The following is a 25,209-nucleotide window of genomic DNA, read 5'->3' as shown; positions in this document are numbered from 1 at the left end:
AACTCTGGAGGAGAACTGATTTGGCCCGAGTTTTCTCAGACATGGGAGATTTTATCCTTAGGTTAGTTTTGCAGATTTTTGCTAGGGAACTCTGGGGTCCCAGACAGCATAGTGATTAAAACTGGTTCAGTACTGACTCCTACCTACTAGCCATGTAAACTTGATAAGTCAGCCATATGGCCCTCAACTTCTTCATCTTTAACATGAAGGGATTAGAGTAGATAATTTCTAAGGGCTGTTTGGATGCTACTCATATGTAATAGTATTAGCTAATATGTATAGATCACTTATGCATCAGGCATTGTTTTAAGTGTATTCCCCCCTAATGTAATAGGTTTATTGAGATACAATTTGCATACCATATAATTTGCTCTTGGAAGTGTACAATTCAGGGGTTTTCAGTGTGTTCACAGATATGTGTAACCATCACCACAATCAATTTTAGAACATTTTTATCACTCTAGAAAAAACCTTGTACCATCAGTAGTCACATTACCTTGGTCCCTAATTCTCCCCCAGCACCAGGGAACTACTCATCTACTTTCTGTCTCTATAGATTTGCCTGTTCTGGACATTTCATATAAATGGAAACATATGTGATCATTTGGAATTGGCTCCTTTCACCTAATGTTTTTCAAAGTTCGTTCATGTTATAGGAGGTATCAGTGCTTCACTCCTTTCATGGCTGAATAATATTCCATTGTAGATTTACCACATTTTCCCCTACTTTCTAAAAATTGAAGTATGATTAACATACAATGTATTATTAGTTTCAGGTGTAAAACATTGGTTCAACAATCCTATGCATTACTCAGTGCTCACCACATTTTTTCTATTTTAATGTTTTTTTCTTATGTTAGTCACCATACAGCACATCCCTGTTTCTGATGTAAAGTTTGATGATTCATTAGTTGCATATAACACCCAGTGCACCATGCAATACGTGCCCTTCTTACTACCCACCACCAGCCTATCCTATTCCCCCACCCCCCTCCCCTCTGAAACCCTCAGTTTGTTTCTCAGAGTCCATAGTCTCTCATGCTTCATTCCCCCTTCTGATTACCCCCCCCTTTCTTTATCCCTTTCTTCCCCTACCGATCTTCCTAGTTCTTATGTTCCATAGATGAGAGAAATCATATGATAATTGTCTTTCTCTGCTTGGTGTATTTCACTTAGCATTATCTCCTCCAGTCCCATCCATGTTGCAGCAAATGTTGAGAACTCGTTCTTTCTGATAGCTGAGTAATATTCCATTCTATACCTGGACCAGAACTTCTTAATCCAGTCATCTGTTGAAGGGCATCTCGGTTGCTTCCACGATTTAGCTGTTGTGGACAATGCTGCTATGAACATTGGGGTGCATATGGCCCTTCTCTTCACTACATCTGTATCTTTGGGGTAAATACCCAGTAGTGCAATGGCTGGGTCATAGGGTAGCTCAATTTTTAACTTTTTAAGGGACCTCCTCCACACTGTTTTCCAGAGTGGCTGTACCAACTTGCATTCCCACCAACAATGTAGGAGGGATCCCCTTTCTCCACATCCTCTCCAGCAATTCTTGTTTCTTGCCTTGTCAGTTTTTGCCATTCTCACTGGCGTAAGGTGGTATCTTAGTGTGGTTTTGATTTGAATTTCCCTGATGGCTAATGATTTTGAACATTTTTTCATGTGTCTGTTAGCCATTTGTATGTCATCATTGGAAAAGTGTCTGTTCATAACTTCTGCCCATTTTATGATTTGTTTATTTGTTCCTCACGTATTGAGTTTGAGAAGTTCTTTGTAGATCTTGGATACCAGTCTTTTATTTGTAGCATCATTTGCAAATATATTCTCCCATTCCATGGGCTGCCTCTTAGTTTTTTTTTGACTGTTTCCTTGGCTGTGCAGAAGCTTTTTATCTTGATGAAGTCCTACAAGTTCATTTTATCTTTTGTTTCTCTTGCCTTTGGAGATGTGTCATGAAAAAGGTTGCTTTGGCCGATGTCGTAGAAGTTGCTGCCTATGTTCTCCTCTAGGATTTTGATGGATTCATGTCTCACATCGAGGTCTTTCATCCATTTGGAGTTTATCTTTGTGTATGGTGTGAGAGAGTGGTCAAGTTTCATTCTTTTGCATGTAGCTGTCCAATTTTCCCAGCACCATTTATTGAAGAGACTGTCTTTTTTCCACTGGTTGTTTTTTCCTGCTTTATTAAAGATTAGTTGCCCAGAGAGCTGAGGGTCCATTTCTGGGTTCTCTATTCTGTTCCATTGGTCTCTGTGTCTGTTTTTGTGACACCACCATGCTGTCTTTGTGATCACAGCTTTGTAGTATAGCTTGAAATCCGGCATTGTGATGCCCCCAGCTTAGTTTATCCTTTTCAACAGTTCCTTGGAGATTCTGGGCCTTTTCGGTTCCACAGAAATTTAAGGACTATTTGTTCCAGTTCCTTGAAAAATGTCATCGGTATTTTGATCGGGATAGCATTGAAAGTGTAGATTGCTCTGGGTAGCATGGACATTTTAACTATGTTAATTCTTCCAATCCATGAGCATGGAATATTTTTCCATCTTTTTGTGTCTTCCTCAATGTCTTTCAAGAGTGATTTGTAGTTTCTAGAATATAGATCCTTTACGTCTCGGTCAAGTTAATTCCAAGGTAACGTATGGTTTTTGGTGCTATTGTAAATGGGATGGATTCCCTAATTTCTCTTTTTTCAGTCTCATTGTCTGTGTATAGAAATGCAACTGATTTCTGAGCATTGATTTTGTATCCCGCCACATTACTGAATTGCTCTATAACTTCTAATAGTTTGGGAGTGTATTCTTTTGGGTTTTCCATATAGAGTATCATGTCATCTGCAAAGAGAGACATTTTGACTTCTTCTCTGCCGATTTGGATACCTTTTATCCCTTTTTGTTGTCTGATTGCTGTTGCAAGGACTTCTAGTACTATGTTGAATAATAGTGGCGAGAGTGGGCATCCTTGTCGTGTTCCTGATCTTAAGGGAAAGGCTTCCAGGTTTTCTCCATTGAGAATGATATTCGCTGTAGGCTTTTCATAGATAGTTTTCATGAGATTGAGGAATGTACCCTCTATCCCTACACTCTGAAGGGTTTTAATCAGAAAAGGATGCTGTATTTTGTCAAATGCTTTTTCTGCATCAATTGAGAGGATCAAAGGGTTCTTGACTCTTTTCTTGTTGATATGATCTATCACACTGATCGATTTGCGAATGTTGAACCACCCTTGCATCCCAGGGATGATTCCCACTTGTTCATGATGGATAATCCTTTTAATGTACTGTTGGATCCTATTAGCTAGGATCTTGTCGAGAATGTTGGCATCCATATTCGTCAGGGATATCGGTCTATAATTCTCCTTTTTGATGGGGTCTTTGCCTGGTTTGGGGATCAAGATAATACTGGCCTCATAGAATGAGTTTGGTAGTTTTCCTTCTGTTTCTATTTTCAGTGTAATGTTCTGACACATATTGTGTCCGATAAGACAAAGCAATAAGAGAACTGGTCAAAAGATTTGAAGAAGAAATGATTCACCAAAGAAGATACACAAATGGTCAAAAAGCACTTGAAAAGATGCTCCCTTAAACCACTTAAAAGCATAAAGTTGAACAAAAATCAAAATGGCTGCATTAATGTCTCTGCAAGGCTCAATTGTGAACTAGGTAGCCTTTTTCTTCTCTTCTGCAAACCTCTGCTCCTCCTTTCGTAGCCTTTTGTTTCAGGAACCTGGTACCACCTGAAAGACATGATGAAGGAGCTGCGAGCACCCACATAATTTCTGTCAAACTGGCTAGATCCTATATTTCCCTATAACCGCCCCCCCCCCCCGCCTCTTCCTCCAAGGGGACTAGGCTAACAGTTTGTTTTTGTTGTTGTTGTTTTAAATAATGATTTTTTATTATGTTAGTCACCATACAGTATATCCTTAGTTTTTGATGTAGTGTTTCATGAGGCTCCCAGTTTATGGGGGCCTTAGCCTTCTGTAGCCTCCTTTGCCCGGGACAGCAATGAAGCTGTTGTTCCTCATTTTTCCAAACTCTGTGTTCGTCTTATATTTTGGCCGTGTAGCACAGAGGTCAGTTTTGCACAGCACACTCAGTCATCAGGAAGATAAATGAGTAAGACAGTGAGTTACCATTACACATCCATCCCCGTGCCTACAATTACGAAGGCTCTAAACATATGTGGTGCGGATGTAAAGTACCTAGAAGTTTCTTACACTTGTGGGAATGAAAAATGGTCCAACCACTTAGAAAAGCCGAACCACTGATAGACATTTACCAATCACATGAACAGCCATTCCTCTCCTAAGTATTTATACAATATGTCCACACAACAAATGCACATGAATATTCCTCACAGCTTTATTCACAATGGCTAAACCCTGGAAACGACATAGATGTCCATTAATAGGTGAAGGTACAGACAGAATATATCCATACAGAGGAATACTACTACCAATGAAAATGCCTGAAGTGGTGATGCATGTAGTAATAGGGATTGATTTTCGAATCCTTAGGCTGCACAAAGGAATGTAGGCATGAAAGAGTTCCATTTACATAAAGTTGTTAAAAATGTAAGCCCACCTATGATGCCAGTGGTTGTCTGGGGCTGAGGATGGAAGCAGTGATGGGCTTCAATGGTACCACCCAAGGGAAGTTGTGACCTAGAGGAAATACCCTGTGTCCTGAATGGAGCAGTAGTTTCCATTGTATGTCCCTCTGTGAAAATGTGTTTAACTGTACAGTTAAGTTTTTTTTGTTTTTTTTTTTGTTGTTGTTGTGAAAGCACTCACACTGCATCCTCTTCTTTTTACTCCTCCAAAGGAGGACAAGAAGGAGCATCAGTGGCAATTGGCAGTTGTGGAAACATCTAAAGCTAGCCTCTGGCTCAGGAGAGAACCTTGTGCCTCCTCCTCGTGGTTTCGGGTACTCTACACGTTCAGAGGAACTTCTCTAGTAACAAACTATAGAAATGATCCCTGAAAGTATAGTCTCAATTGTATACTTTCAAGTGATGCAGTCTACTGTACCTAAATTATACCTCAGTAACAGGTAACAGTAACAGGTAATCCGTTTCTCCATACTAGCAGTGGACATTTAGAAAATGAAATTTTAAAAAACGGAAATGAAATTTGACAAACACAATAGAGATTCATGTCCGCCATCATTAAATGCATGAGAACACATATAACAAAGACCCCTGAAAACTACTGCTGAGATAAATTAATGGAAATCTAAATAAATAGAAAAACATATATCACATTCATAGATTAGAAGACTCAATATTGTTGGAATATCAAATCAGCATTATTCTGCTTCATACTGGACATTCTAAGCTGAACTGCAAACCCAAACTTCCAATGTTTCCCCATAACCTGTCTTAAATACCAGGGATTTTTTTCCTGCTTTGTCAAAGATTAGCTGACCATATAGTTGAGGGTCCATTTCTGGGGTCTCTATTCTGTTCCATTGATCTATGTGTTTGTTTTTGTGCCAGTACCATACCGTCTAGATGACTACAGCTTTGTAATGCAGCTTTAAGTCTGGAATCGTGATGCCTCCAGCCTTGTTGTTTTTTCTCAGGATTGCTTTGGCTGTTCAGGGTCTTTTGTGGTTCCATACAAATTTGAGGAGTGTTTCTTCTAGCAATGTGAGAGATGCTGGTGGTATTTAAATAGGGATTGCATTAAATATGTAGATTGTTTTGGGTAGTATAGACGTTTTAACAATATTTGGTTTTCCAATCCATGAGCATGGGATGTTTTTCCATTTCTTTGTGTCCTCCTCCGTTTCTTTGCTAAGTGTTCTGTAGTTTTCAGAGCTCTTTCTTCTCTTTGGTTAGGTTTATTCCTGGGTATCTTATGGGTTTTGGTGCAATTGTAAATGGGATCGATTCCTTGATTTCTCTTTCTGCTGCTTCATTATTGGTGTATAGAAATGCAACAGACTCCTATGTGTTGATTTTGAATCCTGCAACTTACTGAATTGGTGTATCTGTTGTAGCAGTGATGTGGATGGAGCTAGAGTGTATGATGCTAAGAGAAATACGTCAGTCAGAGAAGACAAATACTGTATGATTTCACTTACATATGGAATTTAAGAAACAAAACAGATGAACATAGGAAGGAAGGAAAGAGAGGTAAACCATAAAACGGACTCTGAACTATAGAGAATAAAGTGATGGTGGCTGGAGGGGAGGTGGGCAGGGAGATAGGTGAAATGGGTGATGGGCATTAAGGAGGGAACTTGCTGTGATGAGCACTGGGTGTTTGTCGTATGTAAGTGATGAATCACTAAATCTATGTCGTATGTAAGTGATGAATCACTAAATTCTACTCCTGAAACTACTCCTGTGTTAACTAGCTGGAATTTAAGTAAAAACTTGCATTAAAAAAAAAATAAAGCCTTTGCTGAATCTCACACGGCAGTATCATTATGCAGTATGGTTGGAGACTAGAATGGGGTGGGGAGATGATGAGCTTTCAGAAGTGGTTGATCCAATCCCATGTCTTCTCCCTTGAATGCTCAGTGCCACCTGGCCACACCCATTGCACCATGATCTCAGCCAAGTCCAGCCACTAAGTTGAAGAGCTTGATGCTGTCAATGCAAAATAGATGAACCTTTAAGAATTTCTAAAAAACCAAGGAAGAGAGTTCTATTTGAGCCCAAATTAAGACAGGTGCCTGGGATGGGGCGCCTGGGTGGCTCAGTCATTAAGCGTCTGCCTTCGGCTCAGGGCGTGATCCTGGAGTCCTGGGATGGAGCCCCACATGGGGCTTCTCCACTGGGAGCCTGCTTCTTCCTCTCCCACTCCCGCTGCTTGTGTTCCCTCTCTCACTGGCTGTCTCTCTTTGTCAAATAAATAGATAAAATCTTAAAAAAAAAAAAAAAAAAGACAGCCGCCTGGGATAGGCAGTCTTCACAAAGAAGGGAGTGGTCTGGCAAAGGAACATTTGGTGTAGGGTTGTATACATTTTTACATGAAAAGTTACAAACTGTCAGACAAAAGACATTGTAGAAAGACACTGCAGTTCCAGATCTTAAGTTTCTAGTATATGAAGGGTGGTATGACTTCAATCTTATGAGAACCAGGGAAGTGTCTTCCTTTTTCTTATCTTTTCCGGAATGCTCCTTTTGGGTTATTTTCTTTAAGAAAGCAGAGGTACAATGTGTGCTTGGGGCAGAAATAGAGCCCATGCTTCGAGTTTTTGTAGATTCATTTTGACCTTGGTAAATGTGAAAGCATAGCTTCCTTGGGAGCCAGGAGCAGGACCCACAAACAGTAGAAGTTGAAAATTTCCTGTATTAGTGCTACAGTGACCTCCTAAGTCTCTGGCTCATAAGATCTAGGTGGGAACGTGTGCTGAAGAAGTGAGGAGGTGCTTCAGGGCATCCTTTTCCCCTGCCTCCCTGTTTCTCTCTTCTCAACCTCAGCTTCTATGTCACGGAACACCAGTGCACACATCCACTGTGATATCATCCATCACTGACCCATGCCCTGGAACTTCCCATGCGTGGTTAGAGGAATACAACCGCAGGTCAATGACATGAGGTCAACCCAAAGAAATCTATCCAACGCTGTTCCATCTTTTTAAAATTGTTTTTATATTTTTTAAAAATTTAATTTTAGTTAACTTACAATGTGACATGAGGTTCAGGTGTATAATATGGTGATTGAACATTTGTAGACATTGCCCAGTGCTCATGACCACAAGTGCACTTCTTGATCCCCATCACCTTCATCTATCCTCCGGCCCCACTCCCCTCTGGCTGCCACCAGTTTGTTCTCTATAGTCTGTTTCTTGGTTTGTCTCTCTCCCTTTTCTTTTTCCTTTGCTTATAGGTTTTGTTTCTTAAATGCCACATGTGAGTGAAATCATATGGTATTTATCTTTCTCTGACTGACTTATCTCACTTAGCATAATACACTCTGGCTCCATCCGTGTCCTTGCAAATGGCAAGATTTCATTCTTTTTTTATGGCTGAATGAAATTCCATGGTATATATACACCACATTGTCTTTACGCTCTTTCCATAATTTGGCTATGCTGCTGTACATAGGGGTGCATGTATTCCTGCAAATTAGTGTTTATGTCTTTTTGGGAGTAAATATCCAGGCATTAAATACGAGGGTAAACCAAATAAGCATAGCAAAATGGCAGTAAGGTTACAAATCTTTCCAAAATTGGTGTTCATTACATGTATGATGCATATTCCTAAGCATAAATTAACCATTTGACAATTTCAAAAGAAGTCTCGTGAGAGGCAAATGAAATCCATAAGTGACCTGAAATGTGGTGTTTAGTGACATGATAAAAACAACAAAGAAAGCAATTCACACAGAGAGGAGGCGTCTAGGACATAGGGATGTTAAGCATCAGTTTAATGACAAGGCAAAATGGTGTCCCAGTAAGGCAAAAGAAGTCTCCTAACATAGGAATACAGCCAGAAGAATAGTGAGTCAGGACAAAACATTTTGAAAAATTAATAATGTACTCACTTAGTTTTATACTCTGCCCCTCACCCTATATTTTTGAAGGGATAGAGAAAAAAAGTTGAGAAGAACATCATGACAGTCTACGACTCTGTAATTGGCAGTGTTTGTGAATGTCTGTGAATATATGAATATATATGAATACAAATATGCCATTTCCCAGCTCTGTCCACTACAAAGGCCTAGAAATACCAGTTGCAATGAGAGCCTAAGGATACACGTTATGATCTGGGAGCATGGTTTCCCATGAAATGAACCACAGATTCTTAGAGAAATGGCTGAGGCCAGGCCAGAGGCAGCAAATCTTCAACATGAGACAGAAACACCTCATCATACAGATAGCAGGAAAGGTCTCAAAAGCTATGAGGGTTTTATTGAAAGGCTATGGAAGCCAACCTGAAGTCACTTTCACTGCTGAAAGAGAGGTTAAATGGAGCAATCATAAGACCATAATACGATGGTTTAAAACACTTGGATATGATTGCATCCTTGGTTTCATATTAACACAGAAAAAAAAAAAAAGAGGAAAAGAAACTTATGGGTTACCATTAGAGATGCTAGAGGACCAGCTCCTTTAGCTGCAGTTTTCCCTACAAACTGTACCGCCAGGTAAATAGTATTTGGGGAAATTTCTCTTAATACAAGTGTTTATACAAGTCTTCTAGGACCCAAAACATGATGATGGAATATCATCACTGTGCTCCACAGAATCAATTGATGGATAGGCCTTGAACATGAGGGCGGCCAGCATCATTAGAACACCCGGATACGAGGTGCATCCTGATGGAAAAGCACACAGCACTTGAGAGGAAGTCTTGCCAATACGTCCAACCTCAGACTGATCAGTTTCTACATCTGCCAGCTCCAACACAGCAGTCAGAAACAAGGGGCTACCGAATATTTGGATGAGGTTAGAAGGACCTCTTTTGTCAGAGCTGCATTTTAATTATATTTCATTTTCAGCTCCCATAAATGTAAACTTAAAAACTGAAGAAATAGTGACTATTTTTCTATTAAACACAACTTTATTACTCTGGGCGAATTCTGTTTCCCTTAATGTGAAGCATTAAGCGGCAAGATGCAAGCTTATTTTTGATTGTTGTGCGCTTATACTTTTTACTTTTCACTGTTCCAGCTAGAAAATCTTAAATTCCATGTGGGGCTTGCATTTTCTCTCTAATAGCACTGTTCCATAATCTACCACGAACTGAGAGGACGTATGGTGGATTGTGTTATAGTCTATCTGGCTATAAATGCAGTCTGTGGGAATGCTCCAGAACAAACACCTCAGTATTTCCAAGAATGGGTAACAAAAAAGGAGAGAGCAAGACCTGGAGAGAGAGAGAGAGAGAGAGAGAGAGAGAGAGAGAAGCAGGTTGAGAGCCAGAGGGAGAGAGAGGGAGGGAGGAGGAAGGAAAGGGAGAAACTGAGGAGAAATCTACACATTGCTAGGAGGCTTCAAGACAGGTCCTACTGATCACAGTTTGTGCATTTTGTTTGGATCCTGATCTAGAGAAAACAACTTAAAGACAACAATGGGGAATGTGAACACTGTGTATTTTATGAAAGTACATATTGTAAATTTATTGATGAATACTTCGAAGGTTACAATGATAATCCTTTCAAAAACTGTTCTCATTTAGGGAACATACAGATAAAACTGCAAATGAAATATGATGTCTGGCTTTTGCTTTAAATAATATAGGAAAAAGTAAGTGGGTGGGATTGTAGTAAAACAAGTTCAGCCATAAATTGATAATTGTTGAGACTGGCTGATGAGGATGGGGATGTTCTGTTATACAATTCTGTCTACTTGTGTGTACTCCCGACATTCTGCATCTAGAAAAGAGTGATGAAGAGTACAAGTCCACTGAGGATAATGGCAGCAGAACCTCTCAACACATACTTTAAAGGGTTAGGGATTAACCGAGAGAGTCAGTAACACCACTCATAACCCTGCCCCCAAACAGCCAGGGGCCAGCCAATACTGCGGACTCCGGATGGTTGGTATTTAGCCAGGTCTGGGAGCCAGACACAGCAGAGGGATTAGCACAGACCATGCACTTAGAGCAGAAGACTTCAGGGAGGGCAACTCAGCAGGGAACATAGGGGCATTATGGCAGAAAGAGCGCGAATGGCTCAGAATATGCCTGAGGCCTGCGGACTACAGCTTCAGCTACTTGGATCTGAAGGAAAGGGGCTGCACGGTGTAGAGGATCAGAGGTGGCAGCTGGGGGAGGCACAGTCGTCGGTGCAAAGGGGCAGACCTGGAAGAAGGTAACGTCCTTTGGAGGCTTGTGGTAAAGAGAAAGAATGAAGCCACTGATAGAAATGAAAGGACCTATTGGAAGAAAACAGGATCCCAGAAGCAGAAGACACACCGCGCCTCTCCCCAGACCTTTACATCTATTAGAATGATTACACCAAAGAGAGGATCCAGACCTCCGAAGTCCACGAAGCTACTCATAGCACTCATTTGTTCCTACGTGGAACTTCTGTTTCTCGTTCCACCAAACCCAGGCGTGTTAAAAAGAAAATGATAGAGCAGACCGGTATTCCAAGGTGACAGAAGAAAATAAAACAAACAGAAATAGAGAGTCAAACATTTCAGCTCACTGACGTTACCCCTTAAAATCAATCACAAAACATAGGGAAACTGTAAAATGACATCCTGACCTGAATTAAGTGTACCTAACAAAGCATTTGTAGACATGACAAAGGTAAAAGTTCGCTTAACACACACACGACTCCAAAGAGAAGTGGGCAAGAAATAAGAAATGAGAATCTAGAATTGGCAGAAGTAGGAAAAAACTGAAGAAAAATACTCTGGAAAAGAGGCTGGTCAACAAGATTCATCAGGGCAACAGTTGTGCAGAAGGATAGTGGACACTGAATACAGAAAAGAAAGCAGCCAAGAGAACAGAAATGAATAAAAGATACTGAGAAAGGATCAGAGAGAAAGTCATGGATGCCTGGGGGAGACAGAAGCAGAGGAGCCAACACTAAAACCTATCCTCACAGAACTAAAAGATTTTAAAGAAGAAGAAGAAAACTCCTCTGAAGCTACGGACCGGTCCCCCCAACCACCAAAAAAGACCAATTTATATCCAATGGAAAGAAAATCAATTTACATTCTCTATCCCAATCAAACATGCAAAGCAAGGCAATATATATTTTTCTTTTAAAAATTTTAATTTAAATTCCATTTAATTAGCATATACTGTATCATTAGATTCAGAGGTAAAATTCAGTGATTCACGGTGCCTGGGTGGCTCAGTCAGTTAAGCGTCTGCCTTTGGCTCAGGTCATGATCCCAGGGTCCTGGGATCAAGTCCCATATCAGGTTCCCTTCTCAGCAGGGAGTCTGCTTCTCCCTGGCCCTCTCCCCCTCCCGCCTGCTTGTGTTCTCTCTCTCTCATGCTTTCTCTCTTTCAAAGAGATAAATGTTTTTTAAAAAGAATTCGATGATTCGTCAGTTGCATATGACACCCAGGGCTCATGACATCAGATGCCCTCCTTAATGCCCATCACCCAGGTACCCCATCCCCCCATCCACCTCCCTTCCAGCAATCCTCAGTTTGTATTCTGTAGTTGAGTCTTTTATGCTTTGTCTCCTTCTCTCCTTTTCCTCTTATTTTTCCTTGCCTTTCCCTATGTTCCTCTGTTTTGCTTCTTAAATACCATCTAAGAGTGAAAATACATGGTATTTGTCTTTTCGTGACTGACTTACTTCACTTAGGATAATACCTTCTGGTTCCAACCAGGTCTTTGCAAATGGCAAGATTTCATTTTCCTGGTGGCTGAGTAGTATTCCATTGTATATACCACATCTTCTTTATACATTCATATGTCGATGGACTTCTGGACTCTTTCTGTAGTTTGGCTATTGTGTACATTGTTCCTATAAACATCGGGGTGCAGGTGTCCCTTCAAAACAGTATGTTCGTATCCTTTGGAAAAATACCTAGCAGTGCAATTGCTGGTTCATAGGGGAGCTCTATTTTTAACTTTCTAATTTGTTTAAAAGATTTCATTTATTTGCCAGAGAGAGAGAGACCACAAGTAAGGGGAGTAGCAGGCAGAAGGTGCAGCAGGTGTCCTGCTGAGAAGGGTAATCAATGTGGGACTTATTCCCAGGACCCTGGAATCATGATCTGAGCCAAAGGCAGACACTTAACCACCTGAGCCACCCAGGCATTCTTATTTTTAACTTTTGGAGGAAACGTCATAGTGTTTTCCAGAGTGACCGTACCAGTTTGCATTCCCAGAAGGAACGTGATAGGGTTTCCCTTTTCCGCATCCTTGCCAACATGTGTTGTTTTCTGAGTCATTAATTTTAGCCCTTCTGACCACCGTGAGGTGGTATCTGGCTGCGGTTTTGATTCGTATTTCCCTGATAGGGCAATATACTTAAAAAACTCAGTAAAAACTCACCGTGCAAGTACTTTCTATTCAGCCATGATGTCCGTGTGTGCAGGTAGTAGAAAAAGAGTATTCAATACACAACACTCAGGGAGTCCTGATTCCATCACTAGGAGTCTTTGAAGGTGAACTTCACCCAACGAGAGATGACTGGGAAATTTTGGCTTTCGAACAGCTGGTCACTGTTGAATAGACTCAATTGTAGATGTAAAACAAAAATCTGGGAGTGGAGCAGGTGGGAAAAATAGGAATAAGCAGCATCTGTTTCACTGGGTGGAAACAATAGTATACGAAGAGTCAGGTTAAGACGGAGGTAAAGAGAAAATAGAATAATGTCAAACGTTTGAGGTTGAGGGGTCACTTACAACTTAGAAACTGAATGTGAAAAGTTTGACAAGCTAATACGGAACCAAAGATGTCCAAAAACTTTTGGTGCACTATTCAGCCCTACCTCTACAACCTTCTTAAACACCACACTCACATATAGGCACACATGAGAAGAAAAGAAAGCAAATACCACAGAACGACAAACAGATGAAATTTCTCCCCCATAAGTTAACTATAGCCTAAAAGAGATGGAGACTCAGTGTTAAATATGGTGAGGAGAACCAAGACGATTTACTTTACTGTATACCCTGATACATCAAATCAACCATGATAGTAGGGATTAGAGCACCAGATGCAAAAAACACACGAGTCGAATCGTTGAACGCTACATCAAAAACTAAAGATGTACTATATATTGGCTCTTTGAACATATTAATTAAATAAAATTCACAAGTGCACAATGATTGTCAAAACAAATACTTTAATGATATAGAATGGGGAGGAAATATTCTTTTCCACAGCACAATGCCAGCAAATACACATTGTATAGGAAGGATAAAGTTAGATAGAATTCTTCCAATGTACAAACACAGATACGGTTACGATGCACCACAGGGATCATTACAGATGGCAAAATTTTAGAAAAAGACTTTAGAGAAGAAGATCTTCATACATTCTCAGAGAACCCCTTGCCAAAATGCTAATTTTAGAAGAAAATCATGTGTCCTGCTATGAACAGATCTGATAGGCCCTCCATAGCAAAGTAACCAATGAAGCTGTCACAAGAATGGTGATGGGCAAACTTGGACCCTCTTGGTCTCCGGGTGGGCTGAGCTGGGACACACACAGCGTTAACTATGGAGTGTCCTGGCCAGAGGGTTAGGCTGAATTTAGTCAGGAGGAAATGATCAGACAACTTCAGGATGTAGACCCTTAAGCCAAGACATCTGACTGTCCCCTACAAACAAGGAAATGTCAGCACCAGCAGACACAGCCATCTAAGGGTGAGGAGATGTTTTGGGTTCAAAAGGACTAAAAAAAAAAAAAAAAAGGAACACATTCTTTTTAGTCCTTTGGAACCGAAAATATCTCTTCTCGCTTGTGTTGTCTCTTCTATGTGGTGACACTGACTGTTTGAAGAAAGTCCAGTCATCTTGTTCAATGATCTACATTCTCAAGTTGTCTGGTAACTTCCTCATGCTCAAATTCAGGCTAAACCTTACCAGCAAGAACACTGCATAGTTAATGCTGTCTGCTCCTAGCGCAGCCCATCTGGTGGCCCAGAATGTCCAGTTTGACTTGTGGTCTTTCTCCATGGTGCTCCTGACTCAGGTTCTCTGCAGGGTGGAATTGAGAGCAGCAAGACTTAAGGTCTGTCAAAACTGTGTCATCTAGTCAGGCATTGGTCTCCTGAGGGATTTCTCACAACTGGAGCTGAAGGCTAGAATCTCTCTCATCAAAGCAGTCTTTTGCAGTCAAAATCACAGAGAATGGCTTGTGATTGTGATGTTGATTCTCAGCAAAGGATCCCACCTGTGCTGTGTTTGGGCTTTAAGTTGATTTGCTGTTCTAGATTTCTTTTCATCAAATGGAAAATGATGGGGTTTTGTGATGGGGTTTATGATGGGGTTTTCTTCACATGAGGAATCTCTTAGTTTCTGAAGTACTTGGTATCTGAGAGAGAAAGAGAGAGAAATCAAATGTGAGTCTTGGTCAGATGGCTGAGCCTGGAGGGGTGGCTACCTGGTAACAGATGCCAGGAGCAAGCTGAACCCCTGTCCAGAAGGAGCCTAAAGGGGGAGCCGCAGGCAGCCTGAGGGGGAGAGTGAGAGCCACAGGTCAGAAGTAATACCTCGCTAAACTGAGCGTCAGCCTGTGTTGCAGGATCCAGGGACCCCTGTGCTCCCCCACCTCCCAGCAGGAGCCTGGTGATATCCCAGCTCAAGGCTGCTGTGAGCTTTGGCCAGATCCCAACTACCCCTTCTTCAGTAGCCACTTCACTCTTGAGCCCCCTTCATCAGAAGCCCAAGTGATGGCTTTCTCACGCCTCCCAGAGAGGGATGCACCTAGCACCCAGCACACACATTCAGAAACAGACTGCTGTAGGAAGGAGGGGACCCTTGGCCGACAAACACACCCCCTTCTCACCCTTGTCCCAGTCTTCTGAGGAGGAGGCCAGGCTATGGAATGAGTTCTAGAATCAGAGCCAACAGGAGCCTCAGCCTATCTCCAAGTTCCTTTCTGCCATGTGCAGATGAGGACCTCCTAAAGCCATGTGACCTGTGTCTAAAAACCCTGGCCTGAAACCCTGGCTCAGGCCCTGTGCAAACATGTGGGGGAAGGGAGAGGAAAGCCTCTGATCTGGAGGTGTGGGCAAGCAGTAGACATTCTTGGTCACTTGGCTGGAGAGGAACAAGCCCAAAGGGGCAGAGGAAAGAGCTCAAGGAGGAGAAACTCAAAGGGGAATTCACAAAAAGAGAGCAGGGGTGTTACCATGGCCCTAGTCATTTTCACTCAGGGACGCCAACATTTTCTGAAGGTAATCTCACACAGGATAGCCCTTGGGGCATTTCTAGGACTATTCTCAATGCAGAGACTCACCAAACTCTGAAGTGAAAATGAAAAGGCATTCGTTTTAGCTCTCTAGATTCTCATCCCTTCTTTTCCAAAGTTTCCCTAAAGAAAGAGTCTCTCAGTGTTTACCCTGGTATAAAGAAGGACCTGCAAATGGGTTAACATAGGAGAATGAGACCTAAGGTTCTTTACTGAGATGTTGTATAAGGACAAAATTTGATTAAAATGTTCTCTTTCAATCTGCAGTGAACCTGCAGGGGGCTGTGAAATCCACTCAGTGACTAGTGAACTGTGGATTTCATTGTCATAAGAGTAGAGCACTAAATTCTTTGACCTTTGATCAGGGAAGAGATTATGTTTTGGACTCTGGGTATCTATGTAATATTTATTTTTTTCTTCTTTTTTTTTCTTTTTTTCTTTCATTCTTTATTTTACTTGTTTATTATTCTGTTTCGTTAGCCAGTGTATGGTACATCATTAGTTTTTGAGGTTGTGTCCAATGATTTATCAGTGACGTATAAACCCAGTGCACATCACAACACGTGCCTTCTACATTATAGGGGCTGAGGAGAAACCTAACTCCAGGCAGTCCGGTGTGCCACTCCCAGCTGTGACAGGTTCTCATTTAGTTTTTCTCATGGAGGCTCTTTCTCCTCAGCTTTACACTTCCTATTCACATGGAGAAGTTGAGGGTTACGTGTCCTCCTAGGTCAGATTCCCTGAACGACCCAGGAGGAGAGTCCTTTTGCAAGTGACTCATTAAGACAGTGCTCCTGGGAGGATGAGGCCTCAGAGTTGGGCAAGCAGGGAAGGAAGGCAAAGAAGCCGAGAAAGTGTGTGATTTCCGGCAAAGTTCGCGTGTTTGGCGACATGTGTAACTGACACTGCTCTGCCGAGGAGGGCCATGAGGCCTGCTTCCCCGTGGCCATGAGTGGAGGGGAGAGGGGATCTCAGGACGGCCCCAGCAGGAACACAGCAGAGTTCAGATGCAACCAGGTGATGGAGATGGCAGGGCTGGCAGAGTGGCAGTCCCTAGGGAAACAGACGGAAGCCCAGACAGAGGTAGCACCAGCTGTGGGAGTGACCAAACGAGGAAGACAAGGCAGTTTGAGTGTGTCGGGGGGGGTGCAGCTATCATCTGAAGGACAGCAATAGGAATCCCTGTTTCTAAGAGCCACAGGGCGTATGATTACCTCAGTTCCCTAAGCCAGAGGGACATGGAATTTGCATGCGAGTCTCCACCGGCCTAACTGCAGTTTTCTCTTGGGAATCTTCTCTTCCATGACACCGAGGGCTTTCCTGTGGCCAAAGACTTGACACTCACACTGGCTGTCCCTCGAGGCCTCAGCGGCATCGCCCTCCAGCTTGGGAGGGTTCTTCACGCAGAGGGAAGCATCCAAACCCAGCTCTGGATGGAAAAGCACATCAGCAGGATTTGTTGTTATTCATGATCTTTCTGATCCTCCACCCACACTGACCTCAAAGGACGACATCGGACAGAAGGAGCAAGGCCATCCGAGTATTCAGAGGGGAGGGGAAGCCAATGGACACGCTTTGATTATTTCCCGTTTTGTTCATCTCTCTCACACTACCTGCATGGATAAGAATGCCAGAAGGCCAAAGTGCTTGCAGTTGACAAAAGTGAAATCAGAGAAGCAGAATTGGTAAAAACAGAGTTCCGGAGAAGAAAAGACAAAGGCAGGGAAATCAGGCTGGAAAGAGGCTGTGCTATTGGTGGGAAGAGACTGTAGACATCAGCTAAAATCAAAGTTGAAGGGAAGCCTTTGGGGAGCAACCAGGGAAGAGAAAGCTGGGGAGTTGACACAACATGCGTCAACACCTGGTGCACTTCATACGTGTACACTCTGGATAATACACACACGGATTATACATCATGTATGTGACCTGAGATACAAATGTGTGTGTCTGTATGTACGTATGTACCTAATTCAGTAAATGATTAAATAGGGATCTGGGGGACACGGAACCTAATATTCTAACCTCCCTTCTGGTCAGTTGAAATTGGAAAAAATACACAAATCCAAGGACAATGAGAAAGGGGGTGGAAGAAACAGGTGACTGTTCAACACCACGGAGGGATTACAGGGGGGAGCAGGTGGGAACAAAACAGAGTAACGCCATCTGCCATGGCGTGACAGTTTGTATTCGCCCCCAGTTCATAGAGGTGAATCACAATCCCCAATGTGATGGTTTTGTGGGGTGAGCATCTGGTCGGCATCCCCCCTAGAAGGGATCCGTGCCCTATAAAGGAGACCCCACAAAGCTCCCTCACTCCTGGAAGGATAAGGGAGTCAGGCGGCCACCTCCAAACCAGGAAGGCAGCATCACCAGGCCCCATATGTGCACCTGTTTGATTGTGGTTCTACCGCACCTACAGAACTGTGAGATCACAACTTCTGTTGTTGACAAGTCAGCCTGTCTGTGGCATTTTTTTCTCAGAGCTGGAATGCACAAAGAACCCGGCATGGAGCCTGGTTTCCCTCTTAGTCCTCTGTGGAAGTTGAGTCACAGAGAGAGGAACTGAGCCAGCGGGGTGAGTCGGGGCCACGACAGTGGGCGCCATGGAGAAGTGACAGGCTCAAGGGAGAAGACAGTAAGTACGTCAAGTTCTAAGGCCCTTCTCGGGGCTGTGCTTCCCCAAACATTCCCTGAGCTCTTTCTCTGGGGTCTCTCCCCGGTGCCACAGTCTGCTGCTTATGTCACCTCCACCTGAGAACTGCGTCTCCTCATTTCTCAGGTAGTTCTGACAGAGGAGCCCCAGGCCACCCCAGGCTCCAGGAAGGGGCACTGAATGCAGGAGGGAAAGGAACACATGACCCAGGGGAGGATTGGAAAGCTCAGTCTTCAGGAAATCTGAGCAGAGGTGGGTCCTGATGAAGAGGAAGCTGGGGACGAGGCCCCGGAGATGAGGGGAGATGATGAACTAGACGGAGGATCAGAGGAGAGAGTGACATGTGCACTTCATGTAAGAAAGGGGCCACTTATGTCCTTAGAAAAGGGAAAAAAGAAAAATAAGTGGGAGACAGTGTTGTGAGGCCAGTATTACCATTTTGACTGTGAGCACCGAACAGGGAAGATTGCCTCGAAGGTGTCTTAGGAGAGAAAACTGGGCACACGAGCCTTTCTGAGAAAGCCAGGGAAGATGGGGTCCAGTGAAAGTGGAGCCTCTGACAACTGCCCCATCCCCCATGAAACAATGCCCCGAAACCATTTGCCGAGTACTAAAGCCTCACAGCAACCCACAAATTAGACATGACAAATTCATAGATGTTGTCAAGCAACTTCTGTTGAATCAGGCCCCCTAGAATTTATGCCGTTTCTTCTTTCCCATATCGTTGGAATGGAGATACTAGTTTTGCGCTTTCCGATGAAGGGACAGAGGGGAAACTAGGTAAGAGGATGAATAATTTGGCCAGTTATAGAGCCAGAAAGTTGCAAACCGAAGACCTGGGGCAGAGCTGATACTAAACACCGGGCTCTTGCTGACCTCGCTGGATTGGAGCATCATGGGGTTCGACCTCACCCCGTTGCTGCCTCCAGCCATAAGCTTGTGACGACCAACACAGGGACTAGAACTTCCTACTCCCTGTCCTTCTCACCTTGGAAGAGCGGCCATTGGTTCCCAGAACCCATCTTGGCATCTAGGCTCCCGATGGCAGAGGAGAGGCCGAGCCTGGCACTGTTGTCTCCACAATCCAACTGCTGTTCCAGCTGCTGTTGCAGAGAATTGGCCACCTGGGTGCTTGGCTGTGTCTGTGCTCCAGACATTTGCACCTCTGCCCTTTGGAAAGTCACGTTTCCACTCGATGGGCCCTGGTGACGGGGAACCTGCATCGGGGCTGAAGCAAGAAGAGATTTCAATGGGATCCACCCCAGGGCTCCTTAGCTTAGCACTCCCAGAACACCCACGTCTGATGTCCCTTCCGGTCTGAGAGACCACCCTTCGAGCAGGTACAAAGGTAGACATCATGTGTATGAAGGAGATGTCAGTGTTGTGTCCGAGCCTAGGGATGCTGGGACGGCAGTTGCCCAGCCTGCAAAGTCCCTGAGGTGAAAATCACCCCCTTCAATCCACCAGGCGTTTGGATGGGCCTATGACTTCATTCCTATCATTCCGTTAGTCGTAACCTTCTACCTACAGCCTAGAGAGAGTAGGTAATAGAGAGTTCTTAAGGTATGGGGAGAAGGAGTTGCCAGTGGGAGCTGTGCAGCATTACAGGGGTGCAGGCAGCCAAGTGAAGAGCCTCCTGGGCACCCCTCGTGACAACAGAAAAGGCCCGGGACCTCTCAGCTCTCATTGCTTTTGGATGGAGCCTCATGGAGACATTGATCTCTCAGAGGGGCTGGAAGAGCCCCTGGCTCTGCTCACAGGACAGTGACTCACAGGGTAGGAGTTGGCAGATGTGTGGCAGGGTCACAGGGATCTCTGGGGGCAGTCTCGCAACCTTTTCCTTTACATTTACAACTGTTTCAAATAATTTGGTACAAAAAAAGAGGGCAGGGCCAACCGCATCCCCACATAGGACCTGACAGGACTGAGTGGAGACCAGTGGGCAGTCTGAGCTGGTGTGGGTCTGAGGTCCCATAACCACTGGCCAGGGGTCTTGGGCAAGTGACATGACGTTGCTGAGGCTCGGTTCCCTTGGCTCTCACAGGAGATGCCACACCGACTGGAGAGTGACCTCTGAGGACATGAGGGGCTCCAGCACAACAGCCCTGCTGGTGAGCGGACACGGAAAGGGACGTGGCGGACAAACGAAGCAAAGTAACTGTGTGTTTCATTTCTGCTTCCTGAATTGCTGTAATCCTGAGGAGGCCTTTGCTTCTTGGCCCCTCCGAGAGGAATGGGAAACAGGGGAGAAGGTGGTGCTAGGGTGGAGAGACTGTTAACTGACCAAAAAGATGAAGGAACAAAATATTTCATGGCCAATTTTACTAGACAACATTGACACAGTGAGGAACCTCATAGACTCCTTGCTGCTCCTACAAGGTGATTTGATGAGCAAGGAAAGTCGGCTAACAATGCAAATGCTTCTCCCAGAAGCAAAGTCCGAATTGTAGCCTGAGTGGGAAGAAATGAGAATTGGGTGTTAGCCTGCACTCCTGTGCGAGTGTGACCCAAGGGGGTCTTGCTGAGCAGGCAGCACTTTTCTGAAGATTCTGGAGAGGGGAACAACTCTGCTTTGCTCCAGAATGAGGCCAATACCCACGGCAGGTGCACGGACCGTTGATCATTTACATGACATTATGCTACTGAGGGCAACACTTGACGGGGAGAAAATCACTGAAGCTGCACACAGCGTGGAAAGGACACCATCCGTGGAGGATGGAAAACCAGGGCTAGAGCTTCGGCTTCACTGAAACCACGGGGTCAAGCTAGGACTGGGTGCTCAGGATCTTCTATCTAAATGCTGAGCATTCTGGGCTCCCCAGAAGCCAAAACTTTGAGCTCAGCAACAATATCACAGATGCTGCAAATATGGAGCACATGCAAATCTGCGTGGAGAGCCAGAGAGTTTGCAGGACACTACTCCAGATATACAACTGGCAATAAAATCTCATGAGTAGCAGAAGTCGGTTCTTACAAAAAAGAAAGAAAGCATGAAAGCAGGAAAGAAAAAGGAGAGAAAAGAAAGAGTCCTGTTACCCAGATATCTACAGTTGACATAGTGGTGGCTGAAGGTTTGCTCTCTTCCCTGCATTTCTCCTCTCTAAACTGACTTGGTACCAAGGGCCTGCACTTGGGAGGGGGCTTGGTGGCAGAGGGAAGTCTGGGACAGAAGGAAAGGAAAATTGTCTGACCCACATGATGCCTTTTTTTTTTTATACACTCCCCGCCCAGTGTGGAGCCCAACGTGGGCCTTGAACTCACAACCCTATGATCAAGACCTGAATGGAGATCAAGAGCTGGATGCTTAACCAACTGAGCCACCCAGGTAACCCAGTGTTTTTGAAATGAAATCCAAGAGCAGATTTCTAACCAGTTTGAGTCTCTAGGATCTGTTGGCAAGGATGCACGTCTCAGCCGATTTACGTTGTTGGATATAGAGAAGACAGGCTTCCTGACCTCCCCTCCACCCAGGAGTGTTGTGCCCCTCACAATGGGAGTACTTACCACCCACATCCAGACCCAAGAAGGTTTCCTGCTTATCAAATGTGAATGAAGCACTTGTGTAAGGTCTGCAGGTGTCTGGCAGGTCATGGCCAAATGAAGAAGTCAAATAACAGTCATCCAGGGAGTCCTGCGGGTCTTCATTGTCTTCTGCCACTGGTAGCTCCCTGTGGAGCCTCGTGTGACAGGCAGGACTGGAGATGCAACAAGAAAGTTGAGTCAACATGGAGTCCCAGCTGCTTTGGGCGGCACCGAAAAGAAATGCGAAGTCTTCTTCCCATGAACCATTCTGCCTCCATCTGGGGCCAGAGTGTGGATGTACTGGGGATAGATGAGGCAGGCAGGGAGGGAGCAAGAGCTAGAGGGGCCCAGAGCATGGCCAGAATGGGAGACTAAAGGGAAGGAGTCTGAACCACCCCAGCACACAGCAGTCACAACACACAGCACGCTCAGAAAACAATAAAACCAGCATCAACACTTTTGCATACGTTTTGTTGACATTTACAGAAAGCACCAAGACAACCCCAGACTGGCAGCATTGTAGATTCCTAGAAAGCTCGTGTGTCCGAGGCCTACTTGTCTAAACACTGAGATATCAATTTTTTTACACACTTTTCTTGCCATGAATTCTTGCCAACGTCATAATGCGAAACCAGCAGAGACAGATGTGCATCTTAGGCTGGACTCAATACAAAGAGAGACCGTGAGAATGCAAGAAATCCTGTGATTGGTTAGTATACCTGTGTCAATGGCCTGAGCTTCCAAATTTGGGACGCATAAAGAAAGGGGCCTATATGAGTACCACTGTGAAACAGAGAACATTGCTAACGGACCATTTTATGGGTGTCTGAATGGGTGAAGTAGGTACATTTAGCAGTTTCTAGATTTGCCGAGAGCCAAGATCCCCAGACATCACCACTGCATTAAAGCCCATGATTCTTCAGAGTTACCTGGCATAAATCCGTCCTTGGTCTTCTTCCTCCACAAGATCATTATGACTGTCTACAAATAAATACAGACAGGGCCAGTCACGTTCAACAACACCATGTGTACATTCCAATTAAGTATCCGATACAACTAGCACACGGACTGTGCGCCGCTTAGCGGGGCAGCAGGATATTGTGAGAGTAACCATCCAGGAGGCCTCAGGTAGTGTCTTGGGAATGTGCCTTGGTCTGCTTTCCTGAGCCATTGGGCATGAGCTCCCTGCTGTGGTAGAGCCACATCTCAAGAGTCTGTGTACAGCGTGAAACGTGTGTTTTGCCACAGATTCTGGGGAACAGCTTACCTACATTCTAAAAACTTAGTGCAACCTTCTCTCATTACCTTATGCCATGAGATAAATGGTTTAAGGGAATTTAGACACAGAGACCAGACTGATGGATGGAATCTGCAAACCCTCATGTCAAAAGAAACCTTTTGTGTACAATTCTTTGTGCTTACAGACATATGAGCCATGCATGGGAGGGGCAAAGGCCAGAATCAGCTGTGCTTCAAGGAAACCTACAGCAAGCTGATGGTAGAGGTGTTGATGACCTGATACTCTGATGACAACTCAGTGTAGACAGCCAACATAGAGGACACAGACACTGGGAGTCAGAGCAGTCAGGCAGGGAAACAACAAATCGAAAGATGTAGGTAAGGCTGCCAACATCTTTGGACAGGTACAAAAATTCAAGAGACAATATTCAGCTATGAAAATGAGAGCATTGCAGATGAAGAGAGATATTTAATGGAAATCAGGAACAAAGACAGAGAACTCTGCATGTGGAGCACAAGTGAGTGTGAGCTGTCACATCTGCCTTGAATCGAATGTCCTAACTTCTGTCAGAAGCCATAAGCATGGCCTGAGATGAGGAACAAAGGGCAGGTGCCTGACTCACCTGAGGTCTGTGCTAAAAAGTGTATCCTAGAGCCTGACTCAGATCCTTATGTCTACTGGGCTTCTACAGAGCGATGACACATTTCTGCACAACCAGAGGTTGGGATCCCAAAACTAGGGGGTCAGCTTGGGAGTCCAGTTGGAGCTTTATCACCTTGACAATGGAGGACTCACTAGCTACTTCCAGAGCAGTACAGATGTCCAGATCTTCGAATGAGGTGATGTCAGCCTTGCTACAATTCCCGAGGGAGTCAGACAGGTCAGGAAGGGCCGAATAAGTCAAATAGCGTTCATCCAGGGAGTCACATGGGGTATCCTCTTCCACCTCTGGCAGCTCTGCGGTGAGCCTGGGAGGGTCGGGAGATCTGAAGTTTAACACAAGAAAAGTAGACACCCCAGCATCCTACTGGTTTTGATGGGAGGCCGAGAAGTATACTCATAACAAAGGGGCACAGCCGTGATTAACAGCAAAAACTATCCTCCTGTTACAGGGGCAGAGAGTGGGTGCTGTGGGGGCAGTAGAGACAGATAGAGAACAGAAGGTGCTCAGGATAGTGGCCGCAGAGCTAAGCTTCTGAGCAACAAACTTAACGACTGTGGAATGGAACACATAGCTCACAGCGCGCATGGAGAATCCTAAAGGTGGCTTCAACACTTTTGCATAAATATTATTGATACTACCTTGGGTAACCAAGTGAACACAGGCTTTAAAAGACAACATCCATATGGAGAGACCGTGTGTCGTCGGTGCCTCTTTCTCATCCTGTGACGTGATGTGAATTTTTTTTAGGTATTCTTTGGCTATAATATATCCTCAGTGTGGTAACACCAAACAGGGAGAGGCAGATAGTCGTCTCACTGTCCTTTTACCAAAAGGAGAGAACAGGGGAATGCAGAGAATCCCAGTGACTGCTAATTCACGAAGTTCCACCCCTTCAGGTTATTGAAATGAAGGGGTCAGTAAACGGAACTTAACCATGTAACATGTGAAGCCACACTTCATGGTTAAACAAAGGTACTTTGTGATTGGAGAACGGATAAAACAGGCATGTCTGGCAGTTTATGTTTCTTCCTTGAAATGCAGTCCTTCAGTTTAACCACTGAAATAACAACCCAGGCTTCTTCAGAGTTACCTGGGGCCTATCGGGTCTTGGTCTTCTTCCTCCTTATGAGAGATTTGATTTTCTGTAAATACATAAAGACAGGGCAGTCATTAAGCAGATCCTGCTCGGTACATTAATAATCTAGTGTCTAATGCTAGCCGGGCACTCAGATATGCTCAGTGTGAGAACAGATTTAGGCAGAAGAATATTTCAGGGTGCTTCTGATATTGTCTTATGACAAGTGGTTTGATTTCCTTGCCTGAGACATT

The 25,209-nt window shown here is 44.1% G+C and overlaps 2 protein-coding genes and 1 non-coding gene across 3 annotated transcripts in view; 1 reads left to right on the top strand and 2 right to left on the bottom strand.

Annotated features, from left to right (window-relative positions):
- The window catches only part of LOC123802716 (uncharacterized), a 389,246-nt gene that overhangs the window by 145,972 nt on the left and 218,065 nt on the right, over positions 1-25,209 (bottom strand). The gene's annotated exons all lie outside the window — the stretch shown is intronic.
- Positions 4,789-4,999, bottom strand: LOC148109223 (small nucleolar RNA U3). Its single transcript, XR_015726427.1, has one exon. It is a non-coding gene; the product is annotated as a small nucleolar RNA U3 (small nucleolar RNA).
- Positions 18,283-25,209, top strand: part of LOC148109222 (myomegalin-like) — a 127,699-nt gene continuing 120,772 nt past the window's right edge. Inside the window, 4 exon segments of the mRNA XM_087866338.1 lie at positions 18,283-18,436; positions 18,581-18,706; positions 20,499-20,565; positions 21,686-21,779. The gene's annotated coding sequence lies outside the window, so the exon portion shown is untranslated.

Source organism: Ursus americanus, chromosome 12 (genome assembly GCF_024610735.1).
Source record: "Ursus americanus isolate L20-20 chromosome 12, mUrsAme1.1.p, whole genome shotgun sequence".
Classification (NCBI taxonomy): Eukaryota; Metazoa; Chordata; class Mammalia; order Carnivora; family Ursidae; genus Ursus; species Ursus americanus.
Note: the sequence above shows the minus strand (reverse complement) of the source record. Positions and strands in the feature narration are given on the sequence as shown.